Source organism: Panthera tigris, chromosome B1, assembly GCF_018350195.1.
Source record: "Panthera tigris isolate Pti1 chromosome B1, P.tigris_Pti1_mat1.1, whole genome shotgun sequence".
Lineage (NCBI taxonomy): Eukaryota > Metazoa > Chordata > Mammalia > Carnivora > Felidae > Panthera > Panthera tigris.
The window spans coordinates 164895899-164910754 of NC_056663.1; positions in this window are offsets into that span (position 1 = coordinate 164895899).

Here is a 14856-nt window from a genome sequence, read left to right on the forward strand (position 1 = left end):
TGAGAATGTTAAGCCTACAAAAGTTAAGTATCTTGACAATATTCCATAGTTAGTGGTTAAAAAGAAGTGTGTGTGTGTGTGTGTGTGTGTGTGTGTGTGTGTGTGTGTGTAAGGAATAAATCATTAGATTTTGAAGATGATGATGATTTGTTGTTTGAAGCTACTTTCTTATTTTACATATTCCTATTCGTTTTCACTTGTTTCTTATTGTTTCTTTAGGTTTAGCCCTTATGGCTTCCTACAGTGTTTGTCACAGCACAATTCTCCTGGAAGTCTGTTTCATCTTTTCTCAGTATTTCTCTAAAATCATATTGCATGCAGTACTCAGTTAAGAAAATATTCACTTTTAATTTTCTTAGGAGTTTGCGTAAATACATGAGAAATACGACATCAAAAAAGCATCATACTTATGAAAGTATCCCTGAAGCTGTGCTTAATGTCATATAGTTGCCAGAGTCATAATACTTTTCTCTGACAGTTATATTGTATCAAAAGCATGATGCCAACTGCTCCCGGAATCTTAACACCAGCAGGGAATTTAACATTCTGGCCAAACACTCTCATTTTAAGGTGAGAAATAGTGAGATACATAGAAACTTTATGACATGCAGAAGTCCACATGTTTGGTAAGTTACACTCCTGGAATTATGTCCTAGGTCAGTTAACTCAAAATATCATTCTCTTCAAACAACAACTCATTAATCTTTCTCCAGTCAAAAAACATAGTATTAATCCTCACATTCTCAAATTCTTCTTTCAAAACAGTCCATGCTATTTATTAAAAACTAAATTTCCTAATTATAGCAGGTTGGACATTTTAGCATCCTGTTCAAAAACTGATTCTACTCTCATTTCAACCAAGGAACATAACTTTGTTCATTAAATTATCTGCATAACAGAAATTTTGTCATCTAGGGGAAGATAAAGAAAATTTCTGGTTTTGATTTTCCTTTTCTTCAGAAGATTATTGAGCAATTTTATAATTCACTAGTGTTACTATGTCACTTTAGTGATCAATCAAATGATTATGGTTTTCCAAAATTTTCTATTGAATCATTATTAAAAGAGCTTGAATATTTTTAATGATGGAAAAGAAAAAATAATTGAAATAACAAGCTTGGCTTTTCACCAAGCTTATTGGTTATTCTTTTAACCAAGAATATGAATTTTCCTTATATGAATATATAAGGAAAAGTGTGAAGCATTTTTAAGGAGTTTTTGTCTTTTGTAGTCTGGTTCATATTTTGTTGAAGGCAGCATGCTATACTTGGGGACATAGGGAATGATGAGCCTATCTCTTACATTATTTCTATTGTTTTTCCTTCTTTGAACCCCTCCCCTATTACCATGTCCTTGATATTTAAAACACTGAAATGCTTCCATTTTCTATGTAATCATAAATGAACCTTTTATATGCTGGATTTTATTTCAGCAGTGCTCCTGTGCCCTTTCCAACCTTAAGAATGTTAAAGTGTAGTTCTCCCCAATACTCCAGCTGCTACAACATTTAGCCAGAACCTCTATTCAAACATCTTCCCCATAATTCTGTAGTTAGCTAGATATACATTGTCTCTGCTAGATTGTGTCCTCTGAGAATAATATCTGTGGTATAGCAAAAGTCCTGGTACATTGTAGGAGATGAAACGTACATCTTAAATAAATGAAAAATGGAATGAGTTAAGATATACAACGGCTGTATGAATGGATACAAAAACCTCAGTTCATTTTCTTGTTAATGGAGAGTATAAACATATTGCAGAATTAGCCCATGCAGAATTAGTCCATGCCCATAAATGGAAGAAAAATCTCAACAAATTAAAGCAGGCAATTAATGGTAACACTTTCTAATTAATGCCCTGAAACCATTTAGTATCAATTTTGCATCTCAGTAACTCCCTTGCTATTAGAGTGACTGTATGACATGTTCCAAACAATCAAATGTCAAGAGAAATGTTATGGGTTACTTTTTGGCCAAGATGGTTACATATCTAGTGTGTTTCCCTTCTTTTCCTCTTTCTCCCACTTTAATGCATTATTATGTTGTTTGTTATAGACGCTAGGGTCAATTACCATGAAAATGTATAAAAATGAATAATCTCAAAAAGCAAAATGTTAATATAAAAAGCAAATTGCATGATGATAATATATATAAAATATTAAAAGCATAATAAATAACATCATTTACTTTGTATAGTAATGTAATAAGAACACAAATATGCACAGAAAAAACTACAAAATTCAATGTGATGGCTATTTTTAAAGTCGGAAGGACAGTTGTGTTGGAGCATTCTGGAAGTTTCCTTTGCATTTGCAACTTTTTTAAAAGTTTATTTATTTATTTATTTATGTGTTTATTTGTTTAAAGAGAGAGAGCATGAGTGGGGGAGGGACAGAGAAAGGGAGGGAGAGAATCCTAAGCAGGCTCCATGCTATCAGCACAGAGACTAACACTGGGCTCAATCTCATGAGCCATGAGATCACGACCTGAGCGGAGATCAAAAGTCAGATGCTTAACCGACTGAGTCATCCAGGCGCCCTGTAATGTTTTACTAAACAAATTCTGAATCAATTTTGACAAAATGTGAGAATTAAGTTGATCTGACTGTGGGGCACCAGAATGGTGAACTTTTGGTGGTTGTTTTTTATTCCCCCTGTATTTTGAAAGATTTATTTATTTTTAATTTTTATTTGAGAGAGAGAGAGAGAGTGCATGTACAAGCAGAGGAAGGGCAAATGGAGAGAAAGAGAGAGAGAGAGAATCTCAAGCAGGCTCCACACTCAGCATGGAGCCGGACTTGGGGCTGGATCCCAGGACCCTAGGATCATGACCTCAGCAGAAATCACGAGTCAGATGCTCAACCGACTGAGCCGCCCAGGCACCCACCGCCCCCCCACCCCCAAATTGTGAAATATTTATAAAATCAACTTATAAGGACTGAGAGGAGTTTGGATAGAAGTTTATAAATTGTGAATAGTTGGAGACGAAATTTGTGCATATTCATCAAACATGTAAAATTAGATTTAAGCACAAATCCTAAAACTTGAAAAACGGAAGTCTTTTCTCTTTGCCCAGAAATGTATTCTACTTAGTGAGTATAAACATATGAGCTGCGCCAGAATTGGAAGAGGTTGGAAAATACAAAGTGAAGCAGGGATTAGTCAGATTCATTAAGCCCCCCACAAGGTGCTGGAACGCCATCCCCATGGAGCACAGGTATACGTGCCCACGAGCAGATCTCCTTGGGAATAGTCTGCTCCCTGCATCTGCTATGTCTCTGCTTTCCAGTCAAGCATGACCATTTGCCCCCACCTTAGACCTTACTCTCATGATTCCTGCACCTCGTTTGCAGCCCCAGGCAAGCAGTGCACAGTGCAAACTTCCTTGACTTGGCCCCACATTCATCTTGCTGCCAGTTTTCTTAGTACTTGCTGCCTAGGCAGTTCACAGCTGGGCTCGGTGCCTGTTGCAGCCCCTCAGTCTGGCTGCCAGCTCGTGTGTGTCTGCACGGTCAAACAGGAAAGAGGGACCCTGGTCACATCTCTGGATTCATTCCTGCTGCGGCAATAAGGTGACGTCGGGGAAAAACTGCGCCGGTTCACAAACTGGCTCCCTTCCTGGGTGGCAGCAGGCGAACAGAGCTCCCCACCCACTGGCCAGAATCTTAAAACTTTATACAGAGGCCTTACCTGCGTTCAGTCAGTGCTGAGTACAGACGGGTCCCAACAACACCTTGCTCTCCTAAGGTGAATCCTTGAACCGGTTCCTAGCGTGGGGCACCTCGGTGGCTCAGTTGGCTAAGAATCTGGCTCTTGATTTTGGCTCAGGTCATGATCTCCCGGTTCATGGAATCCAGCCGCATTGGGCTGTGTGCTGACAGCTGGGAGCCTGCTTAGGGTTCCCTCTCTCCCTCTCTCTGCCCCTCCCTTGCTTACAATCTCTCTCCCTCTTTTCTCTCTCTCAAAAATAAATAAGTAAACATTAAAAAAAAAAAAAGAGAGAGAAGAAATGGTTCCTAGTGTGAGGACGGTGGATACAAGATAATTCCAAAGACAGGGATATAATGAGGAGCTTCTGATAGCTTGGGTCCAGTCCATGGGTCAACTGGTGGTCACGTCCTCTCGATGACCTCCTCCAACAAATTGGAAAGTCTTTGAAGTTTGTCTCAGGGCTGCCAGCATCCTCATTTGCTAACTTCTCCCACTCTGTTGCATTTCAATTTGTAGGTACCTTGACCTTTGACCTTCGTCCCCCATTGAAACTGCAAATTGTCGGATGCTCTCATTTTCACTTTGACTAAAATTTATTTCCATCAATGTGTTAACTCCCTAATGCTTTAACACTTTCAAGCTTTTTACCTCTCGCTGTAGAAAGATTTTCTCTCCATCAGTGACAATGAGTTAAAAAAAGTGTGAGCTTCAAAAATTTAATGTGTTAGTTATTAATATAGCTAACACTTTAATAGTGCTATGTTCCAGACATCCTTTGAATTGTTTTAACATGTATTAGCACATTTAATCCTTGTTAACAATTCTATAAAATAGGCACTATGATTGTCCTTATTTTGCAAATGATGAAAATGAAGCACAAAGTAGTAAAAAGACATTTCCAAGGGCAAACAGCTAAGAAATGGGGTAGCCAGAATTAGAATAGGTCAGAGTCACTAATATCCAGCTTTGGGGAAAAAGAGAAGCTTTGCTACATGTTAAGGATTATATGATGATGGCATGATAGTTTCACCATAATGTATGGTCTCAGGGAAATGAGCCATTATTTCAATTGATTGTAGTTACCTGCACTATTAAAATAAGGTAATCTCAGCATTGCTTACCATAGTTCTTTCATTAGTATACAACACAATAATTGCTAGGTAATCATTAAACAAACACTGGAATAGGAGGCAGGGAATTGACCTAGATAGTTTTAAAAGTTTTTTCTGCTCTAATACTCTGTAAAATGGTGCTGGTGAATTTGGGGTTGTAATTTATTATGGCTTTTTGCTCCAGTAACATGATTATTTAATCACATCTTAAACATTAAAAAAAAAAGAAAAGAAAGACTTAATTCCTAATGTTCACTATTTGGTGTCTTAGTTTTGATCTCTATTCAGCTGACTGTGGGCAGACTTGCAAGTCCTGACATTTGTTGGACAGTCATTCCATTTCAGATGTGACACCATTGCTGATTCCGTCCTGGAAACAATAATATACTATTCAGATGTTAGCTCAGGTCAAGTGGAAAGGGCTAAGGATAGCGTAGTAGGCAACAATGAGGAGTGGAAGCAGTCTGTGGGACAGACACGGACAGAAAAAGAAAACAGACACTGGAAGGAGGAGATAGACATCAGGAAGGGTAACTGACAAATTGGTATCTGTGAAGATTGATAGCAAGCATCTAGTGAAATCTAATGTCAAGAATAACATGCTCGGGCCAATGATCAGGGCACATCTCCATAAGGCTGAAGAGTAAGCAGCAATTAAATGTCCAAATTGACATATGGAGAGTTTTACCATGGAAATCTATAAACAGAGGAACTACAACCCAGGAATCTGGAAGTTTTGCATAGGAGGATTCCACTCCCTAGGTAAGGAGAAAAACCATAGGACTCAAATCTAAGTTACAGGGAGGGACTGAGTTACAGGGAGCAAGTCCTCACTGGAGTGCAAGTTTGGAACCATATAAACTGCAAGAGTAAGTTCAAGTTTAGTCCCAGAGTGTTCTGATGGTGCTGCTTAAATGAATCTTTGCCTCAGATTCTTCCAAAGGAGACATTTGTGTCCTCCTCAATACTTCCAGACCCATGCACTTGTTTTTCTTCTAGTTCATCATATGAAACACCACCAAGAATTGATTTTTGTTGCAGCCATCATGTCAGAGGCAGGGATACGAACCTGGGGTTTGTGGAAGGGAAATGCCAATACAGTTCCTGCTACATCGCCGTGTTACTTAGCAAAGGGAGGTCAAGACCGTGCGCTCCACTCACTGAGAAATCTTCCCTGAATATATACTAAAGCTAAGCCTGGCTGAGAATGTGGAACAGAACAGTCACATTTATCCAGAGATGAGCAGAGTCTTGGTTAAAATGTCAGCTGTGGCAGGCAAGAATTCTTAGTTTACACATATCCATTGGACCAGCCCTGAAACTGTCCAACTTAAATCCCCTCAACCAATGGACTGCCACTACTACAGTTTAATTCCAGAGCACCGTTGAAGACAATTCTCAATTACATGAATTTATGCTTACAGGAATATGACCTCTGACACCATCAGGACCCTCATGGCCACCCATTTTATACATCTCTTATCAACTATCTTAACCATGATTTGTATAATTGGACTCACTAATTCTCAGGTTCTATTTTTTTCTTCTCCTTAAAAAAGTTAAAATTGATACATTTTGAACACATCTGAAGCTTAGTAGATGGTGTTTATTAATAGTGTTGAATACATTAATTTTAGATGTCACTCCTTAAATTAAATGAATAAACCTATAGGGTAAGTATTTTATAATGGTGATATTTTAAAACTCCAGGCATAAGAAAAATATTTTATTTTTTCCCCAAATGATAGTCAGTAGCAGAAGTTTAAAAGTTGCCATTCTTTAGATTCTACAATAAGCTTTCTACTCTTTTTTTTTTTTTTTTTTTTTGGTGCAATCTCATCTACTCACGTGGCTTTCCCACTTACAATCTCAAATGTACATTACAGGTCCAGAACACTATTCAGAACCAGTGTGACTATACAACCCCCTTGTGGTCACTATCACCAGTTCCCCCCTGCCCTCATGGAAGAATCCTGTATTTAGGTGACTGATACCACAACCTACCACTGAACCAACACAAAAATCTGGGTGTCATCTTTTTGTCACCAAATGCAAACAATGTTTATCTTGTCACCTAAATATGTCTCTACTTCTTTCCATTTATTTCCATCCTTGTTTCCCTGCTGCTATTCCAGTTCAGGCAACCACCCTCACCTGTAACATTGTAAGCACTCGTTAACTGACCTCCTTCCCTCTAGACTTTTCCTCACTTCAAACCATTCTTTACCCAGTCTCACTCCCCTCAAACCCATCACCACAGTTGCAGCCAGAATGATGTTTTTAAAATGTAAAATTGATTATATCAGTCCTAAAATATACATCTTTGAATGTTCTCCCAATGTTCTGTCGGGATAAAAGTGCCTTAATAAAGGTACAGCTTAAGCCTCGCCATGACCTGGGCCCCACCTACCTCCCTGAACACTTGTTCTATCTCCCTCTACTTTTCTCCAATCTCTAGAAGGATATTCTGCTTATCTATGTGTTACTAATGTTTGTTAATTTTACTGTGATCAAAGAACACACTTGGTATAATTTCAATCCCTTCACGTTTGCTTTGATTTGTTTTAAGATGCCAGCATGCGGTCACTTAGGGGTAATGTTTCACGTCATTTGAAAAGAATATATGCTCTGCAGTTTTGTCAATGTTTCCTATAGTGTTTTTTTAAAGCTATGAATGAAGGTGCAAACAATTTAAGAATTATTATATTATTCTGATAAGCTTACATCTTTTTCAATGTTTTTAAAGTTTTTATTTATTTATTTTGAAAGAGAGCGAGCCAGGGAAGGGCAGAGAGAGGGAGCCAGATGAGGGGAGCCACCTGGCATGGAGCCAGATGAGGGGCTCAAACTCACGAACCACTATATCATGACATGAGCTGAAACCAAGAGTCAGATGCTAACCAACCGAGCTACCAAAGTGCCCCAACATTCACCACAATTTACCATATCTTTTTCAATGTAAAACATTCACCTTGATCTTTAATAACGCTTCTTGCACATAAAATTACTGTATCTGACAACATGGGGTACACTTTATTTTAAAATTGTCTTACACACTTCTCTAAAGAAGACATCCAGATGGCCAACAGGCACATGAAAAGATGCTCAACATCGCTCCTCATCAGGGAAATACAAATCAAAACCACACTCAGATATCACCTCATGCCAGTCAGAGTGGCCAAAATGAACAAATCAGGAGACTATAGATGCTGGAGAGGATGTGGAGAAACGGGAACACTCTTGCACTGTTGGTGGGAATGCAAATTGGTGCAGTCACTCTGGAAAGCAGTGTGGAGGTTCCTCAGAAAATTAAAAATAGACCTACCTTATGACCCAGCAATAGCACTGCTAGGAATTTATCCAAGGGATACAGGAGTGCTGATGCATAGGGGCACTTGTACTCCAATGTTTATAGCAGCATTCTCAACAATAGCCAAATTATGGAAAGAGCCTAAATGTCCATCAACTGATGAATGGATAAAGAAATTGTGGTTTATATACACAACGGAATACTACGTGGCAATGAGAAAGAATGAAATATGGCCTTTTGTAGCAACGTGGTTGGAACTGGAGAGTGTGATGCTAAGTGAAATAAGCCATACAGAGAAAGACAGATTCCATATGGTTTCACTCTTATGTGGATCTTGAGAAACGTAACAGAAACCCATGGAGGAGGGGAAGGAAAAAAAAAAAAAAGAGGTTAGAGTGGGAGAGAGCCAAAGCATAAGAGACTGTTAAAAACTGAGAACAAACTGAGGGTTGATGGGGGGTGGGAGGGAGGGCAGGGTGGGTGATGGGTATTGAGGAGGGCACCTTTTGGGATGAGCACTGGGTGTTGTATGGAAACCAATTTGACAATAAATTTCATATATTGAAAAAAAATAATAAAAATAAAAATAGTGTCGTAAAAAAAAATAAAGCTTACTAGTGGTCTCCAAAAAAACCACAAAAAACAAAAACAAAAACAAAAACAAAAAAAATAAAATTGTCTTACATTTAAAGTTAGTCTGTTTTAAGTGGTATATAATGGAGCTTTATTTTGTTATTCAGTTTGGCAATCTTTGTCTTTCAATTGCAATATTTTCTCTCGTATTTAATGTAACTATTGGAATATTTGGGTTTAAATCTATCATCTTTCTATATTTTCCATTTGTCCCACTTATTCTGTGTTCTGCTTGGGTTCACATATGGCAGAATTTTGTGTTACAAGCAAAGCAAAATATGTTGAAAACATGTTAGTTATTGAATCTTATGCCAAACCCACATAAAATGTGTTTCAATGCCTGGCTTCTATAATTCCTTATTTTAGGAACAGTTTGCTTATAGGATAGATACTTTATCATAACTCAAGTCATTGTAATCAAAAGCAAGTGAAGCAATTTGATTTTGCAGTAATTTTGTATTCATGATGTAAGACAAATTATAGATGTAATAGATGTACCAGACTCAAAAAGGAAAGAGTTCTATCTTTATGAGTATTACAGGATATTTTTTTTACATTTTTTTCCTTGTTTTATTTTTTGTTACTGTGAACTTTGTGAGAATATGTACTTTGGAATAATGAAATAATATTATAATATGTTAAATGTCTTTCCCAAGAGCCAGACTTTTTCAGTATAACTTAATGAGGGGTCTGTCTGTGAATGTTAGGCAGCTTTATAAAATTTCTAAAAGCCAATTCCAACCTAAAGTCAAAGTCTATGGTCATAATTTGATAGGGAAGGAGAAAGGAAAAACACATTTATCATTATAATTTTGTTGTAAACAATTCAATTGAAGAGATTCCCTTCTCAAAGAACATCGAAATGAATCAGAAAAATAGTTGGGTTATATCAAGCAAGGAGAAAGCAAAAAGACATCATCGCATCTTTATGGGATGGCTTGAAAAAAGACATAATATCAAAAGTATCTCAAAATCAGATACTTGCAAATTTCAGGTAAGATTTTTTAAAAAGAGCAGGAAGAAAGAAAAGAAGAGGGAAAGAAGAGAACACTTATTTGTGCAGAAAGGGGTTAAAATGCTGAGAGTTGGCTGTGAGTAAGGCGGACTAAGCATCGTGTATTGCAGCTAGCCTAGTTAGCTAAAGAGATTTGCTAGTCATTGACGAGCCACTGGTTTCTAGTTTTAAAGAACTTACAGAGGGAGAAGTAATGTTCTCAGTGACTGAAAAAAAAACAACAGCCACCTAATAAAAAGGATATTTTCAGTGCCTGTGTCTTCAGAAAGCTATTAAAAAGTTGACTCTAAGGTAGACCACTGATAGTCTCAACTTTATGAATACTGAAATGGATTCACTGCCTCACTACTTTCTCTTGAATTCCTATTCCTTTTAGTGCCAAAGGATTCCTTTTCAGATACTGTGCTCAAACCATAAGTTTGCTACATTTTTCAGCACGCACCAAAATTTAAAATCTCACTAGATGGTTATTACTTCACCAAGAACCACTTTTTTTTCTATATTTGTCTCTATATTTTTTAAATTCACCCCAGGAGAGTTTCTGCATGTGGGACAGTAGCCCTGGGAACCACAAAGCCACGTTGTGTTTGGCCTCAGCCCAGGTGCGTCCTTGGCTTGAATTCTTTCTGGTTCAGTGCCTGGCTGTGTCTGCCCCCTGGCCTCCCAGCACCCACTATTTGTATTTACGCCTTAGCAGAAATTACAAATCACCATGTGCCAGAGACCTGTGGAAATGCCAAAACTATGAAACTATAAATGTTAAGACTGCAAATGCCAAAAGCATTTTTTTTCTCTAGAAGTATAATTTCTAAAGCTGAAAAAACCGCATGATATGGCACCATATACACATTCCCAGAAGAAAAGTGGTTCTGGATTTTAGCCAACATATCTTATTAGAAACCTATTCCAAGAGACTGTGTCATCTGTTCGTATAGTGAGGTCACATGGATTTGGCGTCTACTTAGAGTAGGCAATTAAAAAACAAGGTGTGTTTGGAGCATCTCAAAAACCTCCTACTCAGCCCTAAAGTATATCTCATAAGAGCAAAACATTCCAGAAATTTTACCAGGGAGTCTATCCTTTTTGTCAGAAGTAAATATTAATAATGCTGTTTGTTGCTCATCGTGCTCGTAATATTGGCATGCATGCCTTGTTATTTTTTTAAAGTACATTCATAGACCTAGTGGCACAAAATCCAAGCCCTTAAAACATTTAAATATATTATATTGCCCAATAACATAATTAATGATTTCCTAACTTGCCCATAAATATTTGTAGGCTGGGTCATGGATCAAGAATAGAATTCAGATCCATAAAAAGGCTTTTAATTTTTAGATTTCAAGTTCCGTGCCCTAGAACTAAGTTTTCTCCGAAGAGAGGTTAGGGATTAGCCAGTAGAATAAAAATCTCAATGATGGAGAGTCAGAAGACAGGGATTGAAATCCTGATTCTGGTAGCTGTTAATCGTAGACGTTTGAGAAAGTCATATTCTCTCTGAGCCTTATCTCACACTGAAAATTATGTGGCAAAACTAGATGATTTCCCTGGTTGTATTTTGGCTTTGCAGTTCTATGATGGAACTGGGAAATGTAAAAGGTCAATATGGACATTTCCTTTCTCTAAAATCTAACTTTTTCCTTGCTTTACTGTCTGTTAAGCTTGAAATGTCAGAGGTTTCTTTTGGTTTAAATTTCCTAAATAACAATGAACTTGCATGGATTAATTCCTTGCGTAAATACACATTAAATGCTTAGAACTTGGGTCTTACAAGAATAAATAAGGCACGGTCTCTACCCTTGAGAAACTCAGACAGGCATGAAAAGACACCATTACACAAATGATCAGCACTCTGTAGGGGTGGATAAGCAGAACCCTTAGCCGGGACGGCACAGATAGACTTCTGAAACGAGGCACCATTTAAGCTAAAATTTTAGAGAGATAGAAGTGTTTGCCAGGTAGATAAAATGGAAGAGGATGCTTCTTTGGAAGATGGCATATGAATATACAGGGATGACTGAAAGATTTAGTAAGTCCAGAAAAAAAAATGCTTACATCTAATACCTCACCAGAAGAAAAATTGCATGTCTTTTTCTGTCATAAAGCAAATAGGTGTGATTTGGGAGTCTTATGCTGTTCCTAAGTCATTGTTACCAGACATCCAACTTTTCTCCATTGTAAGTTGTTTCCAAATTAACTGTTTATGATATGCTTTTTTTTTTTTTTTTATTATAAGTCAAGTCCCAAGTCATTCTTTGGTCTTTATCCTCACTCATTTGTCATATTCATCAGTAATACTCAGGTTCTTCTCTCTATTCTTAAGTATGATATTCAGCTCCTTTAACTCTCTCTGAGAGTTATGTTTAATGCCACTCCATGCAGCAACCACCAGATGGTAATGAAGAGCAGTCTGGCTACATAGTCTTCAGAGGACCAAATATATTGCCACTGTGTCCTGTTAAGACTTCACAGGTTTGTACGGAAAATTTAATTCCGAACGCTGTCTCGCTTCGATAGCAGGCCAGTGTAAATCTCTGATATTTTGGCAATTTATTTTGCCTGAACCCGATTTGCATGTTAAGCTCTGTATTGAGGACTTAAAAATACTAAAAAAGACACCTGAATACCTGACGTTATGCTTTTAAGGTTTTTGTTATTTAAACAATTTGAAAGACCAGAATATGTGTGTCTAGAACAATTAGTGACAATAAATATGTTTTCAGGTTCATTTTTTGCTTCTTTTTATTAATATATTTGAAGTGAGAATCTCTTCATATCACCAGTGAAAAAATAGATAAAATTAACATATCCGATGCAAATATATGCAATAAAATTACATAAAATATACAATACATTTCACGTCTTTGTTTCTTGGGCTGATGTAATTGCTAAATATGTCCACTTACTATTGTGTTTCCCAAAGCTTATTAAGGAAATGGTGATATCTCTTCAAAGGCTTAGGCTTCTTTTCTTTTTTTTTAGAGTTTAAAAGCATTTTATTTGAATAATTGCATTGTACAGGGTTTTTTTGCTGTATTGTTTTGTATTCTTCAAAAAAAATTTTTTTGAGAGAGAGAGAAAGGAGAGAGAGAGAGAGAGAGAGAGAGAGAGAGAGAGAGAGAAAGATCCCAAGCAGGATCCACAGCTCACAACCTGGGATCAAGACTGAGCCGCAATCAAGAGTCAGATGATCAACCAAGTAAGCCACGCAGGCGCCCCTGTATTCTTCAAAATTTCTACAATGTGCATGCATTATTTGGCTGATTAAAAAAAATCAAAACAATAAGACTTAAATACAGTGATGAGTTTTTAATGTTTATTTATTTATTTGAGAGAGAGAGAGAGAGAGAGAGAGAGAGAGAGAGAGAGAATCTCAAGCAGGCTCCGGGCTGTCAACACAGAACCAGATGCAGGCCTCAGTCCCACAAATGGTGAGATCATGACCTGAACCAAAATCGAGAGTTGCACATCCAACACACTGAACCAACCCAGGAGCTCCTGCAAGTGATTAATTTAGAACCAAAATTATGGCTCATGGATGTTCAACATTTATAAATGCTCACATGTCATGAACCTTTACTGGTGTTAAAAAAATCTAAAAAGCATCCTAAAAGCTACAATGACAGTATGTTGTAATAACCGATTCAAGATTCTATTATAATTTTATACAATTTCTCTTTCAGAAGAACTCAGTGACATTTGAAAGGCAAGAAAATTTTTAATTTGTTAAATGGGCTGAGCCATTAAACTTTACTCATATCCAAGAGATTCAGTAAACATTTAGTCTTGTCTTCCTCTACCACTTGTGTTAGATTAGGGTTCTCCAGAGAAAAAGAATCAATGGTGGTGAGTAGGGGATGGGATTTAGTCATTTATTTTGGCTCACACAATAATGGAGGCTGGAAGTGCAAGATCTGTAGGATAGGACAGAAGGCTGGAAAACCAGAAATGGGTTACAGTTTTAGTATGAAGGCAGTCTGCTGGCAGAATTCACTTTTCCTATGGGGAGGTCAGTCTTTTTTCTATTCAGGCCTTCCACTGATTGGGTGAGGCCCACCCACATTATGGAACGTAATCTACTTTACTCAAAGTCTGATTTCAGTGTTGACCTCATTTAAAGATACTTTCACAAAAGCATCTAGAATAATGTTTGACTTAATATTTGGGTAATGTGGCCAAGTCAAGTTGACACATAAAATTAACTATCACACAACTCCTATAAAATGTTATTCATTTTTCTATGAACTATTTTAAGCATACAGAAAAGTACATATGGTGGCTAGTCTTCAAAGATGGCCACCCAAAAACCATACCTCCCAGCGATTTCCTTGTGCATCTCCTCTGCACAGATGTGGTTTGTTCCCGTCTTGATTTGACCAGTAGAATGCAGTAGTTGTGGTACTCTGTAACTTCCGGGGCTTATTCTTAAGAAGTCTTACAGTTTCAGCCCAACTCTGGAAATGTTTATTTTGGAGAAGCCAGCTTCATGTTGTCAGGAATCCAAGCTAATTAAGTGGGAGGCCAGAGAAAGAAAGAGAGAGAGAGAGAGAGAGAGAGAGAGAGAGAGAGATCCAGCCAGCCCTCCAACTGTTCCAGATGTCCCAGCGAAGGTGCCAGTCATGTGAAGTAATAAGCTGTCTTCAGTGGCCAGCTCAGTCAAACCTTCAGGTGACTGCAGCGCCAGCTACCATGTAACTGCAACAGGCATCTCCCTGAGGCATCTCCAGGGAGAACCACCGGATGAGAGCGGTCAAACCAGGAATACTGAGAGATCATTATAAATTGCTGTTTTAAGCCAGCAAGGTTTGCAATGGTTTGTTATACAGCAATAGATGATCAGGACAATGAAAAAAGTAATATAATTGAATACTCAAGTCCCTACCACCAGATCTGTCAATATTTAAGATTTTTTCATATTTGCTCCAATACTTAAATAATTGAAGTAGTCAATTTCCTCTCTCTATTCTAGTCCCCTTTCTTCCTCTCCATAGATATCCATTGCCTTTAATTTGATGTTTCTTTTTTCATGTGGGTTCTCTATCACTACATACATACCCATAAACAATGTACAATGTTATTTT